This window comes from Lissotriton vulgaris, chromosome 9, assembly GCF_964263255.1.
Source record: "Lissotriton vulgaris chromosome 9, aLisVul1.2, whole genome shotgun sequence".
NCBI classification, from domain to species: Eukaryota; Metazoa; Chordata; class Amphibia; order Caudata; family Salamandridae; genus Lissotriton; species Lissotriton vulgaris.
In genome coordinates this window covers 566126642-566140078 of record NC_141697.1, presented here as the reverse complement: position 1 = coordinate 566140078, position 13437 = coordinate 566126642, and positions in this window count along the sequence as shown.

Below are 13437 nucleotides of genomic sequence, written 5' to 3'. Positions count from 1 at the left end.
ACTGGAGTGGCATAGAGTAGGATAGAGTGTAGTGATCTGTTGTGGCGTAGAGTGTCACAGACTGGAGGAGAGTGGCAGTGTTGATTGGAGTGGTGTACAGAAGAGTAGCATAGAGTAGCGTGCTGTAAAGTGGCACTATGTGGTGTGGAGTGGCAGAGAGCAGACTTGAGTGAAATGGCATGCAGTGGAATGAGGTGGCATAGAATGGCCTTGAGTAGATTTGCTCTCAGTAGATGGTGGTGGGATAGAGTTCATAGAGTGGCATTGTGTGGAGTGGCATAGAGTAAAGTGACGTGGAGTAGAGTGGAATGACATACAAAGCCATGATGATGTTGTGGAGCAGAATGGTAGAGTAAAGTGGCTTGTAGTAGTGTAGAGTAGAGTGGTCCAACATAGTGGAGTGGCATAGAGTGGTTTAGAGTACAGTGGTGTGGAGTTGAGCGGCAGAGAGAAGCATTGCATTGTGTGGAGTAGACTAGCATAGAGTAGAGTGGCATAGGGTGGAATGTAGTCGTGTGGAGTGGGATTGAGTAGACTGACATAGTAAAGGGTAGAGTGGAGTGGCTTTTGGTGGAGATGAGTGGAGTGCTGTAGAGTGGCTCAGAGTAGTACAGTTGTGGGTGTAAGTAACTAAAGCGTCAATAGAGGCAGCAGATAGGGTGAAAGGAACATAAATACGAAGCTATATGCCTGTGTTTTAAGTAGGAAAGCATATTTCATGTCCCAGAATAATACCAAAACTTTTATAGAATTAACCCAATAGTGTATTACAAATAGACGAGGAAGAATACATATACTTGGTCCTTGTTCTAGGGAGGAGCTAGCACAAGAAAGGAAGGGAAGCCCATGTGAGCTAAGCAATTTAAAGATTGGAAATGAGTGACATCAATAACAACTAATGGTATGCTGTGGGCGGGTTGTAAGCCCACTGAAATGTAAACAAAAGAATCACAGCACAGAGCATGCTCTGTGTAGGCGTGACCTAACAATTACGTCCTGTCATGGAATAGAACAGAAGTGCACCCTCTCTCCATTATCATCAATATATTTTTGATTGATGTTGACTGTGTTGCAATTAGCGACTGAGCAAACCCCAAGAATTGAAGTTGCTAAAATTCCTGCTTTATTTTATACTGACAGGACCCACATGGTTAGGATCCACCCTATTCTGACTGAATTAGGGAATTATTTAAAAACATGGTCATGATTCACCAAGATCTAGTCAATCACATTTAATGAAATGCAGTTGTGTAAAAGAGGGTGGCTAGATGGTGGAAAACTTAAAAGGGGTGCACAAGTATTGCTATTTGTGGGAACTGATGGTTTATGGCCTCTGTTTGAGGCTTTAAGTGATTGCACAAAAATAACAATTATTGTAATGTGAGGGCTTAGGTGTTTTAATAAAATCTATGGTGGCCTCGTGATACAACTGCTCAAGTTTTCCTATGGAGTAAAGATTCTTCTGCAGTTAACTTATAAAGCTTAAGTATGGGGTCTACAAGCATTCTGTGTCTTAGACAGCATTAAAGGTCCACTATGAAATGAAACATTAAGGCTGGACAGGTCAATACTAATCTAGGAAATACAATTTGAGCTTGCTTCAACATCCCATAATACTGCTGCATTGCAGGTGATGATTGATGATAGTATTATATATGACATGCAGTTGACGCATAGCTTAGTGAGTCCCCAAATACTTTTCTACAACTTTGATAGTGGTTGGTGCCACTAAATGGATTAAGCTATTGAGTCGCATTTTTAGGGCTGGTTACACACAGATGTAGGTGTTTGTAATTTTTTTTGAAGAATCGATGACATGAGCTCTTCCAGAGAAAGAAAGTGAGCAGTATTTCATTGCCCTTCAGCCTTTTTTACAGAAAAAAAATAATTTCTAAACAGTTATCAAATATATACCTCAACACTATCCAGTACAAATGCCTTTGCATCTCTGATGAGATAGCTCATCAACTCTCTGTAGTCCCTCACCCCTCCACCACTTCCAACCCCCTAGGTTCAGTGCAATGCGGATGAAGAGAAAATCAGAAAGCTTGCAAGTGTGGAGTTAGTCCTAGCTCCCCCATACAGTGCTACATCCAGGAAAAGGAGCCTTGTCAGTCCACTTTTAACATCAATCTGCTCAGATAGCTGCAGTGCTCTTAGTCGCCTCAGGTGTAAGCACAAGTGTTCCATTTGCTTACAGTGGTCATACACTGGAGATCTTCCATACCCAGCATATTGTATGTAGTGGTGCTGACTTTACGGGTGCCGCAAGAAAGCAGCCCCCTGGAAATAAAGTGAAGGGTTAAACATCCCTCTGGAGATTAAGCCTAGCATTGTTGATACTCATTGCTGGCTACTCTAAGACTATCCAGCTTCTCCAGGCCTGCAGACAGTCACCTCCCACAGCCCTACGAAGAGAAATGCACATTCCATGTATTTTTTCTGTGGCGGTCGGTATAGTACGGGGTGGCAGGGGGAGGAGGAGAGGGGAAAAAATGTAACATTAACCTACCTGGACAGTCGTATCTACTCCGCTCCTCAACCAGGAAGCACCCAGGCTCTCCTAAGCCAATCACAACACTGCAATGCAGCGTTGTGATTGGTCTGAGCACCATGGTTCGGCGCTCACCCGAGAAATAGGAGCCTGAGCTTGTTCTCAGCCTGGATGGAGAACATGCAAAGTGTGCATGACTGTTTGACTGGGCCAAGATGACCGGCCAAACCGTCATGGGCACTTTAGAGTGCAGCAACCACGCCTCCTCCCCAGCGTCACGAGAGCCAAGCCCCACCCAAACCTGGCGGATACTATAAATAAAATTATAATAACTTTTGTTAGTATCGTTTTGTTTTTTCTTTTACACTGCTCCGAGAGCAGTAGGTAACCACTCCGCTTAGCGGAGGAGCCGCCCCTTATTTTTTTTCCCTGAGTCTGGACATGTGTACGTGCAGGCCATGGTTTAATTTATTGCTCCCAGCCTTAAGGAGATGTGAGGGGTGGGGTTCATAGGCGAGGGCAATCAACTAAGATCTGTTATATAAAGATTCCTGCCTGATTCTTGGAGGCTGTGACTGACACAAAGTGTAGGCAAATGTTAGTGCAAATGTTAGTGTTACCAGATTTTGCTCTTTCTTGCACAACTGAGCTAATTCTTTTCAGTGTGTGAAATAAATTATTGATTTTTAAGGGTGCTCAAATATTTTTTAATTAATCTATGCACCTTTGTGATTACATTTGGTGGGTGGATTCTCATCTGGTGGATGACTAGCAAGCCTTTAGATGGATTAGGTACGTGAAAGCCAGTCGTAACTGGTATCCAATGCCATATTATTCAGGAAACAGCCTTTTCATTAGAAAGCCTGTGTTTTGAATCCTAGCTACCCCACTTAACCAAATTGTGTGATCCTGGGCAAGTAACAATCTTCTTATGTCTAAAATACCACGTCTTTTTTATCAGTGAGTTTGTGTAATTCAATTTGCTGTTTGAAAGAACATTCCCTAGCAGCAAGCATGTTCCAGTAACACAGTAACATATCCTGGAAGAAAGCTGTCAGCACATATCCAATTGTTTTCAGAAGATTAGGCTTTTTTTGACTTACCAATTTTGCTTTCATAGTACTTCATAATACCGAAAGGCTTTGTTTATTTTTCTCCAAAACATTGATGTTAAAATAAAATTAGAGGCATGGCTGTTACGCAGTTCTTTAATCGTTATTACAGGCTTATTTTCCATGAATCCAATTTCATTTTTTGTGATGTTGCAAAGAAGCTTTTATTTTGTGTTATTTTCTGAGGGCTGTAGCTGCACATATGATTTTGCATATTTAGGAGTCCTGCTGCACATTTGGTTTGTGCATTTGACAGCTCTGCTGCACATTAGTTTTTGCTCAATTGGTTGCTGAAATGGTAAATCAATAATGGTGTAGTCGAAAAGGGTAATACTTTACATTGCATTTATACTCTTTTAGATATATCCATCCCCTCCCATGTCTATTGCTCTAACCCCAGTCCCATGTGACACAGGTCCATCTCATGTGTAAAGCTTGAGACATTTATGATACTAGCCAATAAGACTTTGCATTCTCGAACTTATAGTTTGACTTTTGTCATTGTGTCGGTGCCTAAAAAATCTATCACTCCAAGTGCTGCTGAAAGAAAGGTTTGTTTAATGGTACTTCATTTGGACACAGGTATTGATAAAGTGGGGCACTGTACAGTAATTTTTTTATGTGTGCTTATTTTTTTTATAAACAAACTTTTATAGGTTTTACAGCACATGGGATACAACAGTACACAGTGCAGAACATGGCATAACTCCAGCTGAGGAGGGCAGGAACTGTGGGCCTAAGAAGTCTGACAAACCATGATAATCCTGCCATGTCCCCCAAATCTTTTGGTGTTTGCGATGACAGCCATGGGCTCTATAGATTGGTCCCTCCAACTTCTCACGCCAGTCCATCGTAGTCCACTCCGCAATAGACGGTGGAAAGGAGAACTTCCAGTAGGGAGCAATATGATGCTTGGCCAGCACGGTGCCAATGCAAAACAACAGTAAGTGACTCACCTAAAACTACCTTACATCCATCCATCCATCTATCGGCCGTGTAACAAACTCAATTTGGAACACTTAGAAACACAACTAACATCCAGTACAGATCTGGAAACAATAAATCCTGTTCAAAATCTGTATGAGTGGCTAGAGGAAGCTTTTGACATCCTGATACCACTCAAAACCACACAACAGAACAAAAGAAAAAAAGCGCCTTGGAGAAACATAGAAAAAAAAGATATAAAACAACAAATTAGAAAGCTGCAACGTACCTGGCTCAAAACAAACGCCAAACAAGACAAACTTCACCTACAGAAAATTAACAGATTATACAAGTGGGCTATCACAAAAGCTAAGAAAAGGTCCAATTCAGACAGATTTCAAAACTCTAAATGTGCAAATAAAGAATTCTATAAAATACTCAATGAATTTTGCAAACCAAATTGCCTAGAAGGAACTCATCCTGTTACTCAAGATTTCACAGACAAACTGGCAAATCATTACGTGGGCAAAGCAGACACGTTGGACTCTTACTTAAAACAGAAACAAAGCACCAGCACTAACAAAACAACAATCCAAGAATGCTCTAATCAAGCCACTCCGTTCCTTACAACACATCTCACACAATGAATTTATGGTCCTGGTCAAAGCAAGCAGGCCTGCCGGCAGCCCTTCTGACCCCTGTCTGCCACAAACTTTCAAGACAATTCTCTCAACAACCTCTGCTGCCACTCCAGTAAGAAGAATCATCAACAATTCATTAACTACCAGAATATTTCCAGAAGAACTAAAAAAAATCACACATACGCCCTTTACCATGACACTCTGAAACAAACATTCTATGAAGCCGGCATAGAGGGAACTGCTCTAGACTAGACTAATGTCATCCATACCCAACCTTTCTCGTCCAAACCGTACTCCACAAAAGCAGGGGTACCTCAAGGTTCTATCATCTCGCCCATGCTTTTCAACATCTACATGAAGTCATTACCAGTACTGATCAATACATTTCACCTCATGTGCTATAACTATGCAGATGACACGCAAATACTCCTTCACGTGAAATGCCCCAAAGACATTGGAAAATCACCAATTTTCAGCTGTTTCAGAGCCGTGGATGACTTGGAGCCATCTCAAATTGAGTGCTTCAAAAACAGAAATACTCACATGTGGCGATTGAAAACATTACAACTCGCTTGCCGCATGGCCTGATACACTGGGAAAGTATTGCAGGAAGTTAGAAACCTCGGAATGACCATGGACTCCAAACTGTCGATGAATGCCCAAGTGGATAAACTAGCAAGATCAAGCTTTGTCACTATCAAAACGCTGAAACAAATTTTCCCTCATTTGGGATTTCCACACAAGGTCCAAGCTACCATCTCCCTTGTTCTGTCCAAACTCGATTACGCCAATAGCCTCTACCACAGATCACCTTTAACGACCATGAAAAGACTACAACGGATTCAGAACTCGGCTACCAGACTACTCTTGCTATCAAACTGCAAGACCACATCTCCCCTGCCTTGAAAGCCCTGCATTGGTTACCGGTTGCCATAAGATCTACGTTCAAGCTGCTTTGTATCACCCACAAAGCAATACATGGAATGGGACCGCTCTTCATCTGGAATAAAATCACCAAACACATTCAACAAAGGAACCTCCGCTCTAAAGGAGCATCTCGCCTTAAAACCCCATCATACAAGAAAAAAACCATGGGTGGCACATCCTTCTTTGTTCAAGCAGCCAAACTATGGAACTCTTTACTCCCCAACATAAGGTCCACCGACAACCACCTTATATTCAGAAAACTACTCAAGATTTGGCTCTTCCCCACATAAGCACCATACGCAAACAGAAATTTACAGAATATCCCTCTGTATATAAGCATTTGTTTTCACTATAGATATGTACCTATCTGTGTCTATTACTTTGTATAAACATGTAAAATAATTATGTTGTTGAGAGGAATAATAATAATAAATAAATAAATAAAAATCATCTTTGGTCTACATGTACATACTTCCATTGTGCATCTATGTACCTTCCATTTACTTGGATCTGTGTGTCTGTTACTTTTCTCCTGAAAAAGCATATCCAATGCACTACCCTATTTCTCATCCTGTGCCGTTATCAATATCTTTAATCTACATATACTTACCTCCTTTATGTATCTATATACTTTCAATGTACTTATGGATGGATCTATATATCACTTTTTTTCAAATTTAGCATTTCCAATGCACTACCCTATTTCTCAGTCTATACTTCGCTCAATATATCTTCTAGCCCAACCCTCTGACTCATCTCGAACTTCTTTCTACTACTCCCTTCCAAAACTCCTTTTTACTCATCCAAAAGCCTCCTCCTACAGCTAAGAACTAAAAAAAAAACCTTCACTCTTTTATCCCTCCACTATCCTTTTCAATAAAAATTAACAGACTAACATGTTCACTTCTCAAATTCCATATTCAACTATACTAATTCACCACTAATCCTACTCGCCAATAAAGTGTCTCCACACCCCATCAGGGTTACAAACGTTATATAAATGCAAACCTTTTCCCTTTTCTACCCCTCCCCAACCCTTCTCAATCCAAATAACTGACTAACATATCCACCACTAAAATTACTTTCATATTTCACCATACTAATTCAACACTAATCCTGATGGGTTCCAGAGTAGCGTGCTACTTGCGCTTCAAAGCCCCATCAGGGGTAGCAAGTGCTATATAAATACAAACCTCTTTCCCTCTTCTATCCCACCACCTACCCTTCTCTACCCAAATAACTGAATAACATGTCCACTACTCAAATTACTTCATATTTTACTATACTCATTTTCAACACTAATCCTTTATGGGTTCCGGAGTGGCGTGCTACTCGCCAGAAAAGCGCTTCAACACCCATCAGGTGTAACAAGTGCTATATGAATGCAAACCTTTCTTCCCCTTTTATCCCTCCGCTATCCTTCCCACTCCAAATAATTGACTAATATCCACCACTGAAATTACTTCATATTTCATCATATTAATTCAGCACTAATCCTTTATGGGCTTCCTTAATAGCGTGCGTCAACTCCCCATCAGGGGTAACAAGCGCTATATAAATACAAACCTTTTTCCTCCGCTATCCTTCTGCTATCATTCCAAATTCAAATAACTGACTAACCTATCCACCACTTAAAATGTACTTGCATGTTTCACTATACTAATTAAACACTAATCCTCTATGGGTCCCGGAGTAGCGTGCTACTCGCTGAAAAAGCGCTTCAACGCCTCTTCAGGGGTAGTAAGCGCTATATAAATGCAATTACAATACAATGCCCACCAGGGTCGTTCTCCATGGGGTCCCCCAACATCATCCGAAATGCTCAGCAGGAGGAACAATCAATGGGTCTGTTCAGAACAGTAGTTAATTTAGCAAATATAGAGGATCAATATTTCGCTAAAGCCAGGCAGGACCTCACCATATGAAAGAAGTCACTCTCAGACCTTAGGCACCTATGACACGTAGGATAAGGGAGCACATCCATTTGCCACAAGCGCTGTGGGGTAAAGTAGAAAACGTAACTATTTTAACTGAATCTGGCATTGATGAGAGGGGATGACTAGCTCACTTGGAACCATCCTGGCATCTCTCCAATTGCAATCATCTAGTTTGTCGACCCAGCCCTCTCACCTAGACTGAAAGACGCCAAAGGACTACAGAGAGTTAAGGACGAGGAAGTGATAGACTCACAAGATGCCCCCTCAACCCTGAGGTGACAATAGGACCTGTGCCTTGAGAGGACTGTCCTGGAGCGATAAGAAAGTCCTCAACTGTGTGCTCTCCCAGACATCCCCATGATGGGAGATACCGATAAGGTCTCATCTCTCATAGTCGTCCTGACAGGACACTTTCGTCATCCAGCTACCCAGCCATAAGGGGGTCATCCGTGTAAACAGGCGGTCCCAACCCACTTGAGGGCCCACCTCCAACAAAGCAGAGCAGCCCTAGTCTCCTCCAGCAGAGAATGGGAGATTGAATTACCATATAACAAACTCAAGAGATATTGTTGGTCCATAAGTGAAAGTTCCAAATGGAATGCAGGATCGTCTGAGTCACCAAATACCAAGTCATTACCTGTTTGGAGCTGCGAGGCCCAATAGTACAAGCAAACATCTGACCGCCCCATTCCACCATCTTAGGGCAACTGTACACAGTACAAAAGGCTATTCTTGACGTGTTATTTGCCCAAAGAAAGGAACGCACAGCACCTTGTAAGCCTGCAAACCAAGAATGAGGGACAAAGAGAGAATAGTTCTGCAACACATACACCAGTCGCAGAAGGGCAATTGTTTTAAAGAGGGCGGTCCGACCCAGGGCATAGAGCGATAGGGCGATCCATCTAGTCAGGTCCCAAGGCATCTGATGTAGCAAGTGACTAAGGTTCAGGCTCCAAGTCAATGTGGGCTCTAGAGCAAGGATCACCCCCAGACAGAGAAAACTCAATCTACGTATCGGGAGGTGATTCTGCCAGTTCATGGCCTCACTGCCATACAGCACAGGGATAAGAAGTGACTTATTCCAATTGACCTCCAGTCCCGATGCCTCACCAAACATTTAAAGCATCTGTAGGAGCTGCGGCACAGTGAGATGTGGTAGGAAGAGGGAGAGCAGTACATCGCCGCGTGTGCTTATTAAACCATGTCCTTATTTTAGAGGGTTCATACACACCTTGAATGTATGTTTGTTTAATTTTTTCCTTTCAAATCATGAATACTGTTATTTTGGACATTATTCTTAAGTTACCAAATAAAAAAGTATATGTATGAAATGTTTCCTGGGGGTTCAATTGAGACCAAGTGAATCATACAGCATTGGGCTTATTTATGAGTACTCTTGCTCCTCTAGTGGCTTAAAATATTTTCAAAATATGGCAGTACTGGCTAAGGTAAGGCTATAGTTTTCCCAGATTTTGGGAGACTTGTAAACTCTTTCTTACTTCACTAGGATTCCATCTGCTATGTTATGCGATTTCGAAAGCGAGCAATTACCACAAGGTGTTTTGACGCTATCTGATGACCAAGTGAGTGATGACTAGACGTTAAAAAGCCAGGTCTTTATCTCCTTCCTGAATGATGTTAGTAAAGGGATTGCTCTGAGATGAGATGAGAGGCTTTTCCAAAGTTTGATCGCATTGAGGTCTATACCTCTACCAACCCATTGCAACTTTTTTAATTTAGGGACCTATAATAGGTCGGCTTTGACCGATCTGAGTTCTCTATTGGGCTTATATCTTCTAAAAGCTGATCTAAAAGTCTGGCCCTGAATCACAGCAAATTTGGAACTACTTGAAATATTATATCTAGAGGTGTGTATGATGCTTTCCTGCCAGTGATGTTCATAGTTGCCACGTAGGGTCTTATGTGTGACACCATCAGCCAGTCTTGGACTTTTAGCCAGGAGCACTTCACATGCTTAGGGTTTTGAGCCCATGTCACAGTGATAAAAGCAAACATCCATGCCCAAGAATGTAACATGCTTTTGCTAAACAACAAGGGCTGGCTGAAGGTATCAAGCATGATCTTCATCTACTTGGCAGCAATGGGAGTTTTTTGCTGCCTCAAATGATTAGACTAACATGTTATTAGGAAACATATTTTAAGGGAGCCCACAATTCAGGGTGGTCAATGCGACCCCAAATAAATACAGTAACATGTTATCGGGAAACATTTTAATGTGAGACGGATAATGAGGCTCACATATGCAGATTCTCCTGTACACTCCCAGGGCACAGCCAAAACTTAATGTCTTTCTTCCTTGGAAACAATCCTGTGACGGTATGGCTACACTAAATCATATGGGTTAGAAAGCATGACAGGCAAAAAGAAATGGTTGTTACATCATAGCAATAAGTAACTCATGCACTTCAAAGTAAGCAAGATAAGTATCTATATACTCCCATTCCCGAATAGCTAAACCGAATATTGTTTCCCTCCTACATGAACTCAAAAAGCAGGCAAGTTCATTGTTTGTAAAGCAGTTAGAGGTACATTTTTTCAGCAGGTTCTCAGTTCAAATATATTCTGCATTTCAATGTAAAAAATATGCACTATGTCTGTGTTTGAACATCTGCCGAAGTTTGAAAACTGATGCAGGAAATGCCATGTGCGAATAAGTTATAGATTTCCAGAAAATAGAAGTTAATGACACCTGCTTAGAGGTTCTGTGGCATGTTTCTGAACAGTTTTGTAGGGACTTAGTTTTTTTTGCCATAAGGTCTTTAAAAACTTGCCCAGTACCATATAACTACCGGTGAGATCACTTCCAGTAACGTCACAGAGGTCACATGTCATGCTTAATAGTACAGCAACCTCCACCCACCAATAGAAGGTCGTACATTGGTCCCCATGATCGTATGTAAATTTCTCCATCACCTGTCGTAATTTGGGGAGCTAACATATAATGTCAGGAGTGATTCTTTTTGTCTTCCAGTAGTGGGATCATTAGTTTGATCAGTAAATTGGGATCTCTCACAGTATTTGCATATGCAAAGCATAGTTTCCCCAATGCAACCCCCCCCCCCCCCCTCAACTGCCGACTGCGAACCATTTGTACAAGCAGTGGGTCATTACGCATGGAAAAACCCAAAATATTTTTCATATGCCCCAGCTCTTACTTCCAGTTGGTGACAATAAATTGACAGTCCCACCAGATGTATCTAACTGATTCCATCACGTACAAGTATTTGGCTGGCACTGTGGGGTTTGTTATCACTGATACATGACCTTACAGTCCTAATCTCTAAAGGGAATGCTTCTAAAACCCCATGGCATGTCTTTCTGCATTTAGCTATTGTAATTGTACGGTTAAGTATCACCAATACATGACCTTATAGGCTGAATCTCTATAGCGAATGCATCTGAAAACCCATGGTATCTCCTTCCACAGTTTTGCCCATGCCTCTTCCCTTAGGGCCAGGTTTGCTTCGTGCTATCCCCCTCACAATCCCCCCATGTTGCCTCGCTCCGTTCCTACTCCCGGTCTTTTGATGTTCTTGTGGTGCTCACCCCCAGCTCCTCCCTCAGTTGTGTGTGTTGCCCCAGGCCCTTCCCCCATCCACCGTGGTCTGAGTTGGCCCCTTCTCCCTCCGTAATAGACACAAAAATGCACTATGACGATGCCAGTGCTGGCCGCATCATAGCATTTTTCTTTCCTTTACTCTACTCAGGTGAGCAGCTCATTGACTTTGTGGGAGTGTTTCACTGTTCTTACATCACTGGGTTAGGTGCCTTTACAACCCTCCTCTGGGCTCACAAAGTCACCCGGGGCAGTAACACGAGTTCAGAGATCTTAAGCGGGGAGAATAAACACACCTCCAGCAGTAGGCCTGCCACTAACACAATATTTTCTTAAGCAGCCACCCCTACTCTGCACAGCAGCTCCAAATCTGCCTAATTCCTATCAATTGTGGATGTTGTTTACTGGTAAATGCTGCAAAATCAAATCTGCGCGATCACTAGACAGACTTTATTGATTAGGCTACAGTAGCGCTTGCAAGACCTTGAATGCTAAAGGGATACTGGGATGGCGGGGGAAGAGAAGCTAACTGGAGCAATTAAGCCCCCATTGTTTCTGGTTGGTCATAGTATTCAGAGATTAAGACAGTGGTAAATGAGGGGGCGTAGGTCCCGCCAGAGAAAGTTGCCAACTAGCCTGTCAGCTCCACTTCACCAGACCTCAAGATTGGCCCTTCATGGTGAGAACAATTCCTGTCTCAGCTGACCTGCAGGGACCCCAAAAAGCTGTTCAGTGCCGATTCAGCGGCAAGGGTGATAGTTTTTTTTTTTTAGCAGTGCTTCTGAAGCAATCTCATCCCTCGTGGTCTGCTGCAGGAGCCTATATGACCTCAAAATGGCCCAAATGAGGAAACCACCCTAACAAAAGGATCCTCCGCTTAACACTGACCTATCAACGTAACTTCAGCGCAAGTGTTCTTCCTTCCTACCTACTGCACCCCAGATTTATTGTAGGTGCACTTTCCTATGATATCCTGCCCACCTAAAGCTCTATACAATAGAGGTCCCTCGATACTGCGCCTGAGCCTAACTTGGCCACCATTGAAACACTGTGCTGTTTCTAAAATTAACCCAGATTTACTGCACTTGTCTTCCATCAAGTAATATTGCAGGCTTTATTGGACCTTACAACCAGTTGTGAGGCACATCAGTGGCACATCCTTTTTTTTTTTTTAATTTGTTTATTTTCTTTCTAGAGTTTTATATAGCACGAACAAGACCCGAAGATGTCAGGTATCGGAGCGCTTTACAGGAGCACCAGTTGCGTTACAGAAGGACATATTCATTTTTGTTGGGCACGGGGAGATTAAGTGATTTGCCCTGAATCACAGGATGTTGAGTGTCATTGCTGAGTTGGTCAATTTGGGACCCCGAACCAATTGAGTTTCCTCTCCCTCGCCAGACTCCACACACAGCTATGATAATTTATACACACAGCCAGCCTCACCAATCACCCTAAGTCACTCCCAGAAAGCCTCACAAGGGAGGTCTTACTCCCCTCAACATGGCTGATTAAGGGACACATGTTGCAAGGGGGAACTCTAAGGACCCTAAACCGACACAAAAGAGGTCTAAGCAGGAGTCTCTCACCCCAGACTCCCCTATCAAATAAAAACCTGATAACAGCGTGACATTCAACTTTTTTTTGCAAAAACTTGACACATTGAACACCCTTGTGCAATCCACAAAGACCACCACGGAATCCATGCAAATTGATTGATCCTCCTTGAAACAAGAAAGGCTATCCCTGGGAGGCATAGTCACCGAAATGGAAACACATATAAGCCTCCTGGAAGATTACAAACATAGCTCTGCAAAGCCAATAT